Source organism: Lytechinus variegatus, chromosome 17 (assembly GCF_018143015.1).
Source record: "Lytechinus variegatus isolate NC3 chromosome 17, Lvar_3.0, whole genome shotgun sequence".
NCBI classification, from domain to species: Eukaryota; Metazoa; Echinodermata; class Echinoidea; order Temnopleuroida; family Toxopneustidae; genus Lytechinus; species Lytechinus variegatus.
The window spans coordinates 17,493,252-17,512,914 of record NC_054756.1 but is presented as its reverse complement, the minus strand read 5'-3'; the positions used below and the strand labels follow the sequence as shown (position 1 = coordinate 17,512,914).

Sequence of the window (19,663 nt, the reverse complement as noted above, 5' to 3'; positions counted from 1 at the left end):
CTAGAAAAGGTTACTTTCTTAAAACAAGGAAAACAACCAAAAAAGCATATTATCTACCCACTTAAAATAAAAATATAAACGCGTAAGTGAACAGATTTCATGAAACTTTAGCATGTTAGATCATGGGCGACTCAACGTCTTTTCGTTTGGGAAGGGTGGGGGAGCTCAAAAAGACACATGTGTAAAAAGGGGAATTTAGTGCGAACACATATGAAAACATGCACATGCAGAAGGAAGTAGAAATGGGGAAACCGGCTCTGGTAGAACATAGAAATCATGGAAATAGTGGCTTAATTTGAACAGAACAGCAATTTAATACAAGAATAGGCACTTTTATAAGATTGCAAACTGGCACTTGTCAAAACACACTCGCAAAAATACTGAACACGTTTGTAAACGGCGTTTTTTATTTGGTAAAACCAATAGTGCGGGTGCACAGTGCCCCCAGCTGCCTCCCTCCCCAAAATTATGCCACTGCACGCCTTCGACGATAGTAGCAGTCCCGGGGGGGGGGGGCAGTCAAATATATTGCTGTACACATGAGTGACCAAAAAAATGAGTGGTTTTGAAAGACTGGTCAACGCGTGGTCAAACGTGTTTAGTGTATTTTTTCCAAAGTTTTTTTCACGGAGGTCGTATTCTGGTGACAACTTGTTTAGGGGCCAAATTGTGTAGATAAAGCCAGTGAAAACTTGTGTAGGGGGGTATTTTCCACACAAAGAAAAAAAAACTCGTTTATGGGGTTTTGGGAAACAATTTGGTCACACATGTGTACAGCAATACATTTGAATGACCCCCTCCCTGGGGGTAGCAGTAGTAGTAAAATGGTATTTATTAAAGCAGACAACATATGGCAGCCTGAAGGCTGAAGTACAAGAAATATACTTTAAAAAATCAAATTGGTTACATATTTACATTTGGACTGACCAACATGGTTAAAATAGACACAATTCAATAAAAGACTAGGTACAATTTAGAATTAAGGTTTGAATAGTGTCCATAAAGATCGAGAGACAGTCAAGAGAGCAGGTCATAGATAAGCCTATGGCCTCACAACAACAACCCCAAGGTCCCTCTGATAAGCATAGTAAACATGATCGAAGCTGTACCTGCTCGAAGCCTCCTTCACTACGATGCGCTCAAAGTCCAAAATAGACACTCATGAACTTGGAACTGGAGTCACGTAGAAGTATATATCAATTTAATTTTCTTAAACCCGAAAAAGCGATGCATATACATATGCAGATAAGTCTTGGCTCGGGTTTAGTAAGCGATCATGAATGGCAGTGGCTTGTCATCTATGATTTTCATAAGGTATTTCTAAATCATCTGACCGCGAGGAGATTATTAAAATCAGGAAAATCATGTTTCGGACAGTAGCAAGAGTAAGACAAGGTAGGTAGATCATTTCTGTGATGCAGCCGTGATTTTGAAGAAAGGATTCAGTATCTTATTTCCATTTAGAATCATTTTCTTTTTAGCAATTTGATATTATTTCATAGGAATTAAAGAGGAAGTTTACCCTGAAGAAAACTTTGTTGTAAAAATAGCAGAAAAATAGTAAAAAATATTGGTGAACGTTTGAGGAAATTCCGTTAAAGAGTAAGAAAGTTATTAGAGTTCAAAGTTTTGGATTTGTGACGTCATAAACGAGCAGCTGCCCCATGTGTTCTGTAACATAAAAGGCATGAATTTCAAATTTTGCTTGGTTCCTGGTGACTTAATTTTGTTTTCTATTCATTATCGGGTGTGAAATGATTTGTCTATTGATATACAAAAGGTACAGTGAAAACCATTTTCATTTTCTGAGAAAATGACATTTCATTGATTTTTTTACCATTCGCTATGTAAGAATGCTGCTCGCATATGACGTCACAAATCAAATAATTGAAATTCTAATAACTTTAATTATTTGATGAATTTTTCTCAACTCTTTGACAATATTTTTTTATTATTTTTTCTGCTATTTTTACAATAAACTTTTTGTCAGGGTGAACTTCCCCTTTAAGAAGAGCCCAAGTGGTCTAATGGCTCAATTTCCTCTGATACGTAGCAATGGAAGAGCATGTGTACTTTCTAGCAGAAATCTCAACACTGTTTGTCTTTAAAAATATCAGATTTGCAAATAACTAATGCTTTCAAAGTAGATTTTGCTATCATTATAATAATGATAATGATAATACTACTAATAATGATAATCATAATTATCATTACTATAATTGTTATTATTATCACTACATCATAACTACTACTACTATTACTATTACTTCTACTGCTACTACTACTACTATCATTCCTAATAACTCTTAGCGACACTTTTAACATTTTTAATCGTAACGACGTAAGATATGTCCTGTAATGTGATATATTGACCAGTCAGGGAGAGCTAAACTAGAGCTAACAGTGTTCTGCGTTATGAGAACCCTCATTTCATCCAAAGATCAATCTTCAAGTTAAAAAGCAGGCGAAATGTTATCACCAATCGGCATAAACATGATAAATGACCGTATGAAGCTTTGGTGAAGGGTACCGATCTCGGTTATAAAGGGGTTTCATGTAATATTCCAAACAAACGAAAGTCTTTGCCGTAAACTCTTAATTCAGCAGTTGATTATCTTTGAATATTTGAATTATGAACTTCTTGATAGGCCCTAGCTATGTTGGTGTCACAATGTACCTGAACAATGTACTATGCGACTGAACTCCCTTTGATCCTACAATTACCAAACCTTAACAAAATAGTGATTGGAGAAAATGAAACCAGCTTTTCATGTCTTAGTAAACAGTTTTGTGTGTGAAATATTTAAATAAGTAAATGGTGACATAGATATAACTTAACCCACATGATTTTGTATTTGTATTTTGGCCATAATAGTGAATACAGAACTGATTATGTTTCCTTTCTACTTCTGTTTTATTCCCTGTGTTCTCATATACAGGCATGAGAGACCTCACGCAGCGTTCTCTTATATCTGCTTCTTTAAATTATCCACACAAGACACCATTGAGTATACAGGCTGGTATAAAGGGCAAAGACGAGTATACGCACATTATTGTGGGAGCCGGGTCTGCAGGATGTGTTCTGGCTAATCGTCTCTCTGCCCAACCTAGCAACAATGTTCTACTCCTGGAGGCGGGACCAAAAGACAATTCGTGGACGATCCAAATGCCAGCTGCTTTGGGGGTTTGTCTTGGCAGCAAAACACACAACTGGTATTACCACACAGTTCCTCAAAGGCACCTTAACAACAGGAAGATGTACTGGCCAAGAGGTAAGGTCCTAGGTGGTTCCTCATCTATCAATGGAATGGTATACATCCGAGGTAATGCTGCTGACTACGATAGATGGGAGAGAGAGGGCGCTATCGGATGGTCCTATGCAGATTGCCTTCCATACTTCAAACGTGCCCAGTGTCATGAGAAAGGTGCAGATGACTACAGAGGAGGGGATGGCCCGCTTCATGTCTCCGTCGGTAAATCAGAAAACCCTCTATTCGCAACGTTCGTTAAGGCGGGTGAGGAATGCGGATACCCATACACACCTGACATGAACGGATATCAGCAAGAAGGGGTTGGATACCTTGATATGACAACCTTCAAGGGAAGGCGATGGAATAGCTCAAACGCATATCTTGGGTCAGAAGATGTCCGGAAAAGGACCAACCTGACAATCCAATCACGAGCATTAGGTGAAAGAGTTTTATTCGAGGGGATAAAGGCAGTAGGGGTGGAATTTTCCTGTGGTAATGAAAAGAAGGTTGCAAGGGCATCACAAGAAGTTATTCTGTCCGGTGGAGCAGTCAATTCACCGCAGCTGCTAATGCTGTCTGGAGTAGGAAATGCAGATGAGTTGAAAAAGCTGGGAATTCAATCAGTTGCTCACATTCCCGGCGTGGGTCGGAACCTTCAAGATCACTTGCAGCTTTACATCCAGTATCAATGCAGGAAGCCTGTCACACTTTATACACCAAAGTGGAAGACGCCCTTTTCTATGGTCAAAATAGGACTTGAATGGTTCATATTCAAGACTGGGCTCGGCACATCATTTCACCTTGAAGCAGGAGCTTTTGTGAGAAGCCGTCCGGGAGTAGAACATCCAGATATTCAGATGCACTTTTTACCAGTCGTAGTTCATGATCATGGTCAAGTACCGGAGACTGCCACGGTTTCCAGATTCATGTCAATACATTGAGGGAGAGCAGTAGAGGCTTTATCAAGCTTATGTCTCGTGATCCCGTCGTGCATCCACTCATTGATCCTAACTACTTCGACGCTGAAGTTGATATTAGGGACTTGCGACAAAGTATCAAGATCACTCGAGAGATCATCGCCCAGAAGGCCTTTGATGAATACCGTGGGGAAGAATTGTCGCCAGGAGCGTCTGTCCAGACGGATTCTGAACTTGATGACTTCATCCGTGCTAAAAGCGAGACAATCTACCATCCAACCTCAACCTGTAAAATGGGTTCTGAAGACGATCCAATGGCTGTAGTTGACCACAATACCAGAGTCTTTGGCCTAGAGAATCTCAGGGTTGTTGATGCTTCAATTATGCCAAGCATCGTCAGTGGAAACACCAATGCTCCAACCATCATGATTGCTGAGAAGGCGGCCGATATTATCCTCGGTAATAACCCTCTAGAAAGAAGTAACGTGCCGATTTGGAGACCGACATCCTTAGATACCCAGAGGGAGGGTGAACCCTTGGTTAAAGACTATCACGCTGAATAAGAGTTTCGTCATTTTTTGCCATAACCATGATAGCTTGCAGTCAATTTTTGAAGTTATTATTTCCTGTTTAATGAACATAATGATAAAACATTATGCATCGTTAATAATTCACTGATATATAAATTTACCTTTTGCATTTCGTTAGGAGTTTTGTTTTGGACTTCTTTTGATCCTACTATTGTTAAACATCACATAATTTCAGAAGAGTTACCACATGCACGAAACCACTTTGTAAGGTTTTGGTTTCATCAGTCTTTCCCCTTCAAATCAAAATGAAATTTCATCGCATGTGCTATTTTTTTTTGGGGGGGGGGGGGGAGGGGAGTGAATGTCAATTATTAAGCTGGTATCTCGTCGGAATTTGGGTTGAGCACATCTTGATGACTTGCAAGCACAGGTTTGGCACGATATAAACATTCTTCGTCACGATCCCGCAATGGTTAGAAGAGCAATGCAAGACATGCGGCATCCGACAGGGGAGGTACTGTGAAAACGTCGAAGGTGTTGGTGCAAAAAGGTAAGGATGAATGTGCTTAACAGAGATTGAAGCTAGGTAGTCGATATGTAAATGCCCTCACTCACAAACAAAGTCAACACAGGTGAAAGCATTTCACTAAAATTTGAAGGGAAAACTCTTCTGTAAGCAAAACCTTAAAACAAAGTTGATTTCGTGTAGTATCTTGAAACCCCAAAACTTAGAAAAGGGGTTTGTTCCCCTTTGAATTTAAAGGACCATAGCTCTATGACCAGTGACAATTTTGAGGTAAGCATGGTGTCAAATTAAAGTTGATGAGTTACTCAATTCGTAAAATAGAGAACATAGGAATAAACCCAGTATTCTCAATATATGGCTGACCTTCGAACTTGGTTACCCTTTTTTTTAAACACCCTGTACTACCAATATCGCTGTATGTATATATACTTCAACTGAAAGTTCATTCACTTGCCATATAATGTCCCATTCACACAAATTGTTGATTTTTGATAAATAAACTTTCTGTGCTTGCCGCTTTTTACTCGGAATCATTCAAATATTGACTTTATTTCAGTATGAAAAAATATATTGACACGATGACATGCACTCTAATCATAAAGTGAATAAAAACTCACTTCTTTTTGTCACAGAGTCTGTGTATATATATATACACATGTATACCTTTGACTTAACCACAGATGTCACAAGATAAATGGAATACTAAGATTCCTGACATAATTTGCGTAACATCATATTTGTCAGGTGTGACTAATTTCTTTCTTTGACAGATATCCCTCAGTTCTTTTGCTAGTTAACCTATTAGCATTCTTGATTCTTTTATTGCAGGCCCAACTTAGGATTAGCTACAGTTTGACTTGATATGCAAATTAACCTGTATAGAAACTGTGTTGGCTTGAACGATTATGAATGGAAGTGTGTGAGCTGATGTGTGGAGTAAGAGATAGTGTGAAGGGTTGCCTTTCTTGTATAGCTTGGGCAAGCACTTTGCCTATTAGTCCAGGATAGGCCCCATAGAAACTTGACCAAACCTTGTTTTTTATATATACAATATTTTTTGATGGTTTCTTGTCAATTCGAGGGTGCTGATCACGAATCTGGATGATGCCACTCGTGTAACCTTGAGAATTTCCGCAAATTGGCAAAATCCAATATGGCCGCCAAAATATGCAAATTACCCATGAAAATCCTAAAATTGTCCGCACACTGGCTATGGAATGCATGAAAGCGTGTGTAAGGAGTAAAATACACTGAAAAAATAATTGTTGACAAAATATTTATTTCCTGATATTCAAAATGGCCGCCATAGTCCATTGTATACTCTATTATGTACAATATATATAAATAGGGAAAACATATTTTCACAAAAGGAAGCACTAAACGCAAAAAATTGCGATGTATGAACGAAGTAATATATGCAAATCATCATTACTAACGAGATATATCATTTATTATGTCATAAATGGAAACATTTCTGTATTTTGATATTTAAAATGGCAGCCACTGGCCCAAACGGTTACACTTCGTAATTCCGAAGCTTCGTAATTCCGAAGGTTCTTTATTCCGAAGGTTCGTAATTCCGAAACACGTAAATTGCCTATACCTCGATGTTCGTTAATCCGAAAACGAAAAAGGGTTCGTTAATCCGAACATTTGTGGCGTAATTCCGACGATTCGTTATTCCGAAGGTTCGTTAATCCGAAAACGAAAAAAGGTTCGTTATTCCGAAGGTTCGTTGATCCGAAAACGAAAAAAGGTTCGTTATTCCGAAGGTTCGTTGATCCGAAAACGAAATAAGGTTCGTTTTTCCGAAGGTTCGTTAATCCGAAAACGAAATAAGGTTCGTTTTTCCGAAGGTTCGTTAATCCGAAAACGAAATAAGGTTCGTTTTTCCGAAGGTTCGTTAATGCGAAAACGAAATAAGGTTCGTTAATCCGAAAACAACATAAGGTTCGTTAATCCGAAAACAAAATGAGGTTCGTTAATCCGAAAACAACATAAGGTTCGTTAATCCGAAAACAAAATAAGGTTCGTTAATCCGAAAAAATGAAAACCGGGAAACCAGAGGCAGAGGCAAGGGGAGGGGGGCGGGGGACACTGTTGCCGTTCAATTATCATATGAGGATGGGAAGGCAAGGGCGGCCGAACGAATTTTCGTTAGGGGTAAAGCCAACAAATGAAACTCATACGTCAAAATGGGCACTTTGGTCATATTTTCACCTTAAGACTATCATCTGCTTGAAGTCATTGTGTGTTTGATAGTGATTAAGTAGAGAAAAACTTTTTCGAAGTGACTTCTTATTATGGCAAAATGTATATTTAGGCTTTATTTTTCGGGAGAGATTATAATGAGCGAGCGGCTTCGTAAAACAAATTCAAAGGTGAAGTTGTATAACGTTTTTTTGTGGTCAATTATTCTTTAAATGGCATTATTGCGAGGTGTTGCTAGCGTGAATCACAAGCTAAAACTTTAGGTTATTTCAATAAAAAATGAAAATTAGTTTTTTTAAATCCGAGCAGATTTCTGCTGTCATTAAAAAGATGTGCATCTAACTAAAGAATTAACACGAGCGCAAAACGCGAACTTAAACATACTGACCAGAAAAGGAACCTGTTAAAGAAGCATTTAGTGACCTCTTTAGGATGCATATTTCACCAATCGAATGAGAGTGCGAAGCGCAAGCTGAAATTTTTCAAAATTCCAGCCTGAAAACTTAACTTAACTTGTATACTTTAAAAAGAGTATTTTATTTCGAAAAAAACATGAAACAGGGCATATTTATTTTTGAAAAAGGTACTTTCCCATTTTGGAAAATATTAATTCCCCAGTTTTTTTTAATTTCATTTTGATGCCCCCTGCCTCCCTCCCGGCGGATCCAACTTTCGTCAAATAGAGGGGGGGGGGCAATTTTTTTAGCCATATTTTCCTTGATCGGCAGTTTAAAGTTGATATTTTTTGTTTCTTTGAAAGGGTAGTCCTACACTCTAAAAAATGAAGTGCTAATTTAGCTCTTAAAGAGCGTGTATAGTGACCGCACTTCGAAGTGCTGATTTGTCTAGTTCAAATTTGAACTAGACAAATCAGCACTCCGAAGTGCAGTCACTATACATTTGTGATCTTCAAAGCGAGATGCCTATGTAACTAAATTTAGATAATAACTGCTAGCAAGAAGCGCGAACAGAATTTTTAAATATATAAGCTCTGACCTGATCTAAAGGGGACATTTTAAGAACTTTTTGCAGTTAGCCATGAAGACGATGCGTGTTTTAACCAATGGCGGCGGAACGTATTATTTTTTTTGGGGGGGGGGGGCAAAGCAAAAAAAAGGGGGGCAATAGGGGCAATTTGGTGCAAACGGATATTTTCACCATTAGATTATCATCTGTGTAAAGAGGTTGTGTGTTTTGTAGTAACTAAATTGAGCACAATTTTTTAAGTGATCACTAAAGTTATATATTTACGTTTCATTTCTGCGAGCGTAGAGAGCAAGCGGTTTGGGGGAAAAGTCAAATCTGAAGATGTAAAATTCGCCTTTTTGGTCAATTACTGTTAAAAGGGCATCCTTGTGAGATGTTGCGAGCGAATCACGTGCTCAAACTTTTGGAAATTTCATGTGGGCCTAGAATGATAATATTGATATAGATATCATTTGCCCAGGGAAGCCACTTCAGTTCTGAAAACTATTCTCCCAGCTATTATTATTTTTTTACAAGAATTCTTAGAACACGTAGAATGTCCAGTTTTCAGGTTTGAAAATCGGAAAAATTTGGCTCACGTTTCTCGCTCGCATCAAGTATTGTTTATTGAGGAACTCATTCTATTCCTGGTTACAAAAAAGAAGTATGAAATGTCCAGTTTTCAGGTTGGAATATCACAAATTTTAAGCTTGCGGTTCGCGCTCTCATTATTTAGTTCGTGAGATATCTATATTCTATTCATGATTCACTAAATGCAGTCCTTAAAAGATTACTTTCTGAAGCCTGTTGCATAAAACTTTTTACCTGAGAAAACTCTGGTAAAAACTAAAAACTATAAGGTTAGTCTGATTTCCGCCATTGACTTTAGCACAGGGCAAAAACTTCTGTAAAAACAACCTGAGTTTTCTCAGGGAAAAGTTTCATGCAACGGGCCCCAGGTCAGTATTTCAACAAATTACAGCTCGCCCTCGCATTAATTCTTTAGAAAGATACACATCTTTCTCACGATTACAAAAAAAAATGCTCCGAATGCTCACTTCACGTCTTGTTACATGAAATGTCTACTAGTTTCAGCTTGCGATTCGCGCTTTCAACATCTCACAAGGATCATTATTAGTATTATTTTTATTACCAGCAGAAGCTGTTATTAAAAATGACATCCCCTCCAATACAAATCCTATTATCTAGAGGTTGCTCGCGCGCTTCCAACACACTTGATCCCCTGCATCTTTAATTAAACCATTTGCTTATAGGCAGCAATTGCTCAGATAAAATCGAAATTAGCCTATGCTTGATCAGGGCGCCATTCTTAATGAAATACATGTTTTGGCCCCAACACACGCATGTATCATCGATCATTATTACTATCATTGCATAATATCGTGTAATCTTGTAATGACAACATCGTTTGTGTTACCAAAATAAATTGTTTTCATTTTCGGAAATACGAACCTTATTTAATTTTCGGATTAACGAACCTTATTTCGTTTTCGGATTAACGAACCTTATTCCGTTTTCGGATTAACGAACCTTCGGAATTACGAACCTTATTTCGTTTTCGGATTAACGAACCTTCGGAATTACGAACCTTATTTCGTTTTCGGATTAACGAACCTTCGGAATTACGAACCTTATTTTGTTTTCGGATTAACGAACCTTCGGAATTACGAACCTTATTTCGTTTTCGGATTAACGAACCTTCGGAATTACGAACCTTATTTCGTTTTCGGATTGACGAACCTTCGGAATTACGAACCTTCGGAAATACGAACCTTCGGAATAACCGAACCTTCGGAATTACGAAGCTTCGGAATTACGAATGTATGCGGGCCCAAACAGTATTGCGTACAATGGCAATGGGGGCCAAAAAATTCACAAGAGTGATCACAGAAATGCATATTATTAAGATTAAACGAGTGGAATATTGACTAAAAACATAATTGTTAACGAAATGTATTATTAATATGCCATGTATGTGATGAATGTTGTATTTTGATATTCAAAATGGCTGCCAAAGGCCCTAAAAGTATTATGCACACAATGAGAAAGTGGGGCAAACTAAGAAATCACAAGAGTAATCACTAAAATGCATATATATGTGATAAATTAATGAGATACTGTTTAAAAACATATTTTCTAACGAAATATATCATTCAGGTTTAAAGTATGTGTTAAATATTGTATTTTTACTTTCAAAATGGCCGCCAGAGACATTAACAGTATTATGCACAATGCAAAGTGGGAAACCAATATTCACAGGAGTGAGCACCATAAATGCAGGTATTAGTGATCTATGAGTAAAATATTGTCTGAAAGCATAATTTCTATTAAGCAGTTAAGAGATATCATTTATTCTGCCAGTTAGGTAATAAATACTGTTATTGGAAAGTCAAAATGGCCGCTACAGGCCCTACAATGTGAATGGGAACAAATTATTTCAGCAGAATTTGGCTTTGCTTGGCCAGATGGTGCCAGGTAAAAATGGCAGATACTGAGGTAAAAATGGCAGGAGTAAAAATGGCAGAGGTAATAATGGCAGAGGTAAAAAATGGCAGAGGTAAAAATGGCAGAGGTAATAATGGCAGAGGTAAAAATGGCAGAGGTAAGAACAGCAGATATAAAAAGAGCAGAGGCATAAATGACAAGAGGTAAAAATGGAAGACGTGACAATAGAAAAAACAGTAGATATTACAGAAGAAAAATAAAAAACAGGTTTTAAAGAAAAAAAATGTTTGAAGATTATAATAACAGGAGGGTTTTCCACAATTTTTCTTCAATTTTACAGAACAGATATGTTTTTAAAAAGGGGAAAACAGTTTTATTACAATAAATTTGTAAGGGTACATGCACAAAATACCAATTTTCTGTAAGTTTATACAAATGCATGCATGTAGGATTACACAGTGCAGTAAGATTACAGGTGTTCTCCAGACTCTGTTGCAGGATTTTTTTATTTTTAAGTATAAATTTTCTAACAGTGTAAAAAATGGCGGAGTTGAAAATGGCAAAGGTAAAGATGGCATAAGCAAAAATGAAAGAGATATGGGGTGCTGGTTTGTTAAAAAGCCGAGAAGAAAAAAGTTTTCACTCTAAAATCAAAGGGGATTTGGTTAAGGGGGAAAATGACTTAAAAAATTATTTCAACTAAGTGAAGTTCTTTTGACTCAGAAAAAAGAATTACAACAAAAATAATAACAATCAGATAATAAACAACGCTTTCTTAGCATACCAAGCTAATTACTAAGAGGGTGCTGCTTATGGTGTACAAAATACCTAACAGCACTTCCGCTTCCAAAGGTTATGACCATCAAGCCGTCTATATCATATTGGATGCAATGGTAATGAAGGTTCAGGGTCTTCTTTTATGCAAAGAATCTGAACCAGACGGTCCCCCTCGATCGACCCCAAATTGGTTTACCAGTCAAGATTATTATTGATTTTCATAATCAGTTACATATTCAGTGCCAAGCCTGGGAACGCATGCTTATTGTCATTCAAATATTTAAAAAGAATAGTACAGACGACATTACAAATAAGGACATAATATTCAACCACAATCATTCGTGACAATTTCAAGGTCTAAGCTTTTCCCGCTATGTTCTTAATTTTCCCACCCCTAACCCTCTCTGTCTCTCCACCTCTCTTATGTCTACTCTTCCTCCTTTTTGTAACGGTAAACCTGGCAAAACTTTAGACATAAAAAAACCAGCTAGACAAAAAGTAATGTTATAAAATGATGAATGAGAATAGTGTAGTTTCATTTTGCTCGTGATGAATTGAATGAAAAAATATTTGTCGTTTGATTTCTTTTTAAAAAGCCTTCACGGTACACCTCCAACGAATTCGTAAATAGCATTGTTAGGCCGATAAAAACATAATGATATGATGAAATGCCTAACCGTGACATGCACTTCTAATTTAATCTATGTACATGCGGGGGCTTTTTGACAATTCATTGCATAGGGGTTTGAGGCTGGCAATATTTTACCTAGAGCTGTCATTTTTACCTCTCCCATTATGACCTCTGCCATTTTACCTCTGCCATTATTACCTCTGCCATTTTTACATCTGCCACTTTTACCTCTGCCATTATTACCTCTGCCATTTTTACCTCTGCCATTATTACCTCTGCCAATTTTACCTCTGCCATTATTACCTCTGCCATTTTTATCTCTGCCATTTTTACCTCTGCCATTATTACCTCTGCCATTTTTACACCGAGCCGGCCAGATGGTGATGTATGAGTAAAATATCGTCTGAAAACATGATTTATAACAAAATATATCATATCTTATGTAATTTAGGTGATAAATACTGTATTTCAACATTCAAAATGGCGACCAGTGGCATAAAGAGTATTATGTACAAGGGCAATGGCCGGGGCAAAAAAAAAGGTGACAAGAGTGAGCACTAAAATGCATATAATTAAGATAAACTAGTGGAATACTGACTAAAACATCATTGTTAATATGCCATTTATGTGATAAATGCTGTATTTTGACATTCAAAATGGCCGCCATAATCCCTATGTACAATGCGAATGGAGAAACTAATTTTCACAAGAGTGAGAATCATAAAATGCATATGACTGTGATATACGAGTAGAAATATTGTCTTAAACATGAGTTCTAACTAAATACATCACATATTGGTTGTGGAGGTAATAAATGCTGTACTTTGAAATCCAAAATGGCTGCCATAGGTCCTAAAAGTATTATGTACATTGTAACATTGGACATATAATTTTAACATAATTTGGTTTTGTTTGACTCTAAATATTGCCTATAATTGTAAATTCTGATGCAAGGGTGAAATGTTGTCTAAACCATGGTTTCTAGCAAGATATATCATAATGTCGTGTATTTCAGGTGATAAACATTGCATTTTAAAATGAAAATGGCCACCATAGGCCCTTATCGTATAATATACAATTTGAGTGTAGACAAATAATGTTCACAAAAATGGCATATGGCAGCCATTTTGAATGTTGAAACACAGTGTTTATCACCTAAATTATATATATATTGTTATAAATCGTGTTTTCAGACGATATTTCACTCATACATCACCATTTGGCCAAGCAAAGCCAAATTCTGTTGAAATAATTTGTTCCCATTCACATTGTGCATAATATCATAAGGGCCTGTATCGGCCATTTTGACTTTCCAATAACAGTATTCATCACCTAACTGGCAGAATAAATGATATCTCTTAATATAAATTATGCTTTCGGACAATATTCTACTCATAGATCACTAATACTTGCATTTATGGTGCTCATATTGGTTTCCCACTTTGCATTGTGCATAATACTGTTAATGTCTATGGCGGCCATTTTGAAAGTAAAACTACAGTATTTAACACAAACTTTAAACCTGAATGATATATTTCGTTAGAAAATATTCTTTAAACAGTATCCCATCAATTTATCACATATATATATGCATTTTAGTGATCACTCTTGTGATTTCTTTGCCCCTCTTTCTCATTGTGTGCATAATACTTTTAGGGCCTTTGGCAGCCATTTTGAAAATCAAAATACAACATTCATCACAATACATGGCATATTAATGATATATTTCGTTAACAGTTATGTTTTTAGTCAGTATTCCACTCGTGTAATCTTAATAATATGCATTTTAGTGATCACTCTTGTGAATTTTTTTGGCCCCCCATTGCCATTGTACGCAATACTGTTTGGGCCAGTGGCTGCCATTTTAGATATCAAAATACAGAAATCTTCCCATTTATGATATAATGAATGATATATCTCGTTAGTAATAATGTTTTGCATATATCACTTCGTTCATACATCGCGATTTTTTTGCAGTTTAGTGCTCACTTTTGTGAAAGCTAGTTTTCCCTCTTTATATTGTACATAATAGAGTATACAATGGACTTTGGCGGCCATTTTGAATATGAGGAAAATAAATATTTTGTCAAAAATTAATTTTTCAGAGAGTATCTCACTCCTGCCACACAATTTCATGCATTTCGTAGCAAATGTGCGGACAATTTTAGGATTTTTATGGGTAATTTGCATATTTTGGCGGCCATATTTGATTTTGCCAATTTGCGGAAAATGCTCAAGGTTACACGAGTGGCACCATTCAGATTCGTAATCAGCACCCTCAAATTAACAAGAAACCATTAAAAAATATTGTATATATAAAAAAACAAGGTTACGCCTCTTCTATCCTGGACTATATAGACTTTTGGAGAGAGGACCTGTGTGTTCCTTTTTGGCCTATTTCACAATTCAAGTTGTAAGTTGAATTTATACCCTTACATTTCTTCCAATTCAATTGAAGGATGGACAGGTTAGAGAGTAATAATACAAATGCTATTTGAAATGTGTATTTTGAATATTGAAATCTTAATTCACTGGATTATTTTCAATTTGTCCTTATTTGCAGTGGATAAAATATTTTGTTGTTAAAATGTATTATGAATAGTCATTACTATGGTATGATAAGTAATATCCTGTTGTATTATGATGAATACTGAGATTTATAAAAGGAATGGTTACTGTTACACGCAAGCATCGGTTATGGTGTACAGTTAGCTCTTATACTGAGGAGTGAGGATATTGTCTCGACTTCGGCCACGCCCTTTGAGTCTTGGCTTGACATTGGAGACGCCTTTGTGAGGCCCTTTTCATTGTGGCAGCAACATTAGAAATTGTAATTGATCGTCTGCTACCTTAGTGAAACGGCAGGGGACTTAACCCTAAAAAGACTGGGGGGCTGATTCAGCCCCCCTCAACATTTTTGGCGATAAATCCGCCGCGCGAAATTTTTTGACCGCGTCACTTGCTGACTTTTTACCTTCAAGTCTGGCGCAACTTTTGAGACCAAAAATTCTGACCCCGGGTACGCGGTTCCGAAATTACACAACATTTCGTAAGTGCATGCAGACCCAAAATTACTCAAAAACGTGAATTTGTGTACAAATCCAATGCAAATAGCCAAAATTAAAAAGTGTATCATTATTTTTCCTTTCACTGCTTAAAATCAATTAATTTTATCTTTTTTTATGGTCAAAATAAAGTCCCCGACAATTTCCATTGAAAAAAAATAATAAAAAACAAAAAGTCGAAAAACAAAGAAATACATAAGAAATTTAGAAAACAATAGAATACATAAGAAAATAAATGTGATGGTTTTTTTTGAATAAATTTGATCAGATTCCTATCTAAAGTATGTGAAACAAAAATTAGCATTTCAGATCAATTCAAGAAACTTCTAAAAACATACCTCTTTTCCGATTAATTTCTTTTGAATGTATTTTTATTGTAATTATTATGTACTCTTGTTTTGAACTCGTTTGTAAACGCTGTGATATAGTTAACTATGGAGAGCGTACTAAATGCTAGTTATTATTATTTCATTAATTAGAGCAAGCTTAAGATTTTAAGCATAAATTAGCACAATTAATGAGACATGAGATTTTTTGCAGAATTTCATGTTATAGTTTTGCAGATAATGCCATGCTGGGTAACGCGTGTGCCAATTTTCGTTGCGAGCGATGGCCGAGATCATGGGGGGGGGGGGGGCTGATTCAGTATTCTTAGGCATCGAAATAGCCCAGTCAATTAAGGGTTAAGCTCCTTCTTTGTGGATGTACTTAGTGGGGGGGCCACTTACATTGACGAGTGGATACCATGCACGACCCCCAAAACACGTAAAAATGATGTCTTTTTCACGATAGGGCACGTTACGTACATAACGTTTAAAGGGTGTAAAAAACACAAAAATAATGAAAAAAAAGGTATCTATTTCACTAGGAAAATTACATGTTTAGGGTCGAATTTGCAGGGATGATAAAACAAAATTATTTTTTTTTATAAAGGATGTCCTTTTGCCCCAACACTTCATGTTCAGAGTTCGATTCGGTAGAGGTGTAGAAGGTGGGGTCGTACTAAACCAAATAAGGTAAAGCCGACGACCGAAGGACCCGTAACAATAAAACATTCCTGTACTTGTTTAGGGGTTCATTTCAAGGAATATTTGCCAAGAACGGTTTTGTTTCTAATACTTGTTAAGGGTAGGGTTTCACACGCCAACACTTGTTAAGGGGTGCATTTTCAGAATATGGAAATTATGTGTTTAGGGTGCTTTTCGAGAACCCATGGTCGCGCATGGTATCCACTCGTGAATGGAAGTGCCCCCCCCGGGACTTGGTGACAGTTGCTAACGCCTGGGCCAGCGCTCCAAACCTGAAAGTCAACTGGGCGATCTTCAAGACCACGTTCTCGTGTATATCATGGCCGAACCCTACTAATTCTTTAGTCATCAGTCCTACCCTAGGTTTGATGAAGTCATTATTAGGTGATGTATGCTTGTGATAGTTTTCATCAACATCTTTATAGACAACCTTATGGAGTTGGTGACAACCGTTTGTTTCTGAAATTACACTTCCTAAGTTTCAACCATGTTCGTGAATGCGCCGTCTGGGACCTCGTAACTGAATTTAACAGACACTCATGAATACAATTGACTTGTAAATGGGGTATATTGGCCAGAATGCATATAGGCATTAGTAATCTTTTGCATTTTTATACTGTGATACGTGTGATACTTGATTGATCTGAAATCTGCTCTTTCGAGAAAGTTGATGCACTATTAATATGATGTTTATCATTTGAACAATTTGATCCATTGGAAGTTTGTATAATTTGATATTAAATTGATTTGATATTCGGTGTGCAACCAATTTGAGATTGTTTGGTTTTGGATTGTTTGGATAAGTGTTAAACGTGATGAGATTCCACAAGTCCTTGATTAAAAAGGGAAGTTAAAAGTATATTTCAGTGATCTATAAGTTTCTTTTGTTGAAGAATGTACTTCCTCAAGAGATACGTCAAACTAGAAATTGCAATGGTTAAAAAAGGAAATTAAAGTCTAATCCCTATTAATAGACTTTTTCATACGATGATAATTCAACTTTTTACTCCCTCTTCACTTCACTTTATGTTTATTTTGTAAAATTCCTTATTTTTATATTGTTATAATTATTTACCTTAAACTATCCATTGCAACAATGTTTAATTCCAGTTTGGGACACAGCCTTGACAAGTTGACAAGTTCAAGTCTCTTTTGAACTTTTGCAGTGACCCGATTCCATTTGATTTTTTCTGTATATGTGAAATCAATGTTATTTCTGTGTTTTTGTATTGTATTCAAATGTAAATCTTGTAAATTTGTATGGATATATAAATCTTGTAATTTGTATGTATGAATTGTATCTTTTTATCGAATGGAATGAATAAATCTTGAATCTTTAAATCTTCTTTAAGTTCTTGGCTCAAACCTGACAATAATAAATAAGCATAGAATTCATGACAATTTATATTTTGAATTTTTATTCAATAGATAAACATTTTCCGAATTACAGTTTACTTGGTTACATGGAGCAATATAACCCTGCCTTGCCAGGCTTCCACGCAAAATTAACATACTTATGATAGTCATTGTCTTAAAACGTTGCATTTCGAGCGTTTCCATCTGATGTCCCCACTCTTTCCTACACTCCTGGGTGCCGTAACACAAAGGTTAGCGATTAATCGCTAAATGAAATGACCAATCAAGATCATGGTTGCATGCGAATTTTGCTAAGTAGACTGACTATGAACCAATCAGAATTGTCCTTTGAAATTAGCGATCAATCGCTAACCTTTGTGTTACGGAACCCGGATGACACCACTTTCTGACACCCCATTTCCCAAGGGAACATTCTTATTCTGTGTTAAGACCCTTATTAAAATTGACATTGTCTTTACATACAATTTACAGAATTTGTATTTCATTGGACGAAGTGTGTTTTAGGGACCAATTAACGCTTATGCTACAGTATATTAGGTATACAATGCTTCTTCGCTGGTGGGAGTCTTTCATCGCACGAACAAAGAGAAAAATCTGCTTCAAAACGAATGTCTTTTAACGGGAGAAATTAGAAAAAAATGAAAGAATAATAAGACTTCTGGGTGTGAATTTTGATTCATGGATAAACAAAATGTTAAAGATGCGATGTTTATTTGTTATTAGAATGTTAAAACTGTTCTTAAAAAGGGAGTTCGGAAGGAAAGACGAGTTCGGTGTTAGAGACTGGCCTTCTTTGGGTCTACCATGCAGCTAGCCGAACCTCACCTGGCGCACATAGAGTGCGTGTTAATGAATAATAAAGCATAAACGCCAACCAAAGAAATTCAATGCGAACACACCTCTGCTACTGAAAGAATACATACAGAACTTAAGTGAAATTCATATAAAACCAAATCAAAGAATTAGAATGTTGCGTGTACAAAAGCGAATAGGAAATTGAGGTGTAGGAGTCGCGTCAGGGTTGTCAGAATAATGGGGGTCGTGTTATGGAAACTAGTGTACACCTGTAGTCTGTGAAATGACGTGCAATTTACATACAACGTGCAACGTAAACAAGTTCTACAGGATCATAATCATCATTAACATGTGCGAATTTTCTCACCCAAATGACTTACAGAAATGCATAATTGAAATAGGAATAAATAATAACCATCATTCCAAAGTTACTATATGACAAATCAAGTACGTACGCGTCATTATTTTTTTAGCATTACATTGTAAACTTTGGCAAGACCAAGTACTAGAGTACTGTGATAAGATATCATGACACAGATTTATTTGAATACCATAAATCAAATATACAAATGGTGCATTATTAATATAAGAAAAATGTGTCGATGAAAACTTCTCTGAATTCTTATTCTTAACCAAGTAGTTAAACGTACATGACAGACTAAAATTCATAAAGTGAACACTAAAAGTGACGAAACTAGTTCTTATTGTACATGTATATATAATGTAATTTGGGTTTACGATAAATAAGAAAATATATCCATGAAACTGCGTCCATGGAATATCAAACAGAAAATATTTTATTACACTGATTTAAACAAATACAGACCTTCCATCATTCAGTTTTAATGATAATTCATTTTTATTATAATTTTTTTTTAAATATTTCCTTATCACAGGCCCCCTTTTATAATTTATTGTTCGTTAACTTTACTGTTCGCTGTAAGACAAGCTTATCGGATTTGTTTCAGTCAATGTCAATCGTGCATAAGTTGTAATCATGTGAATGTTTTATTTTTTTCATGCGCGTTGGTTTAGTCACCTTTATTATTAGAAAAAAATAAACAAATGGATCAACAAATATTTGGGGGAAAAACTTAAAGACCTTAGAATATGCAATTAATTG

General features: G+C 36.2%; 1 pseudogene; it reads left to right on the top strand.

The window, feature by feature from the left end:
- Positions 1-1,235: 1,235 nt before the first annotated feature.
- LOC121430456 lies at positions 1,236-5,045 on the top strand (annotated as a pseudogene).
- Positions 5,046-19,663: the final 14,618 nt, after the last annotated feature.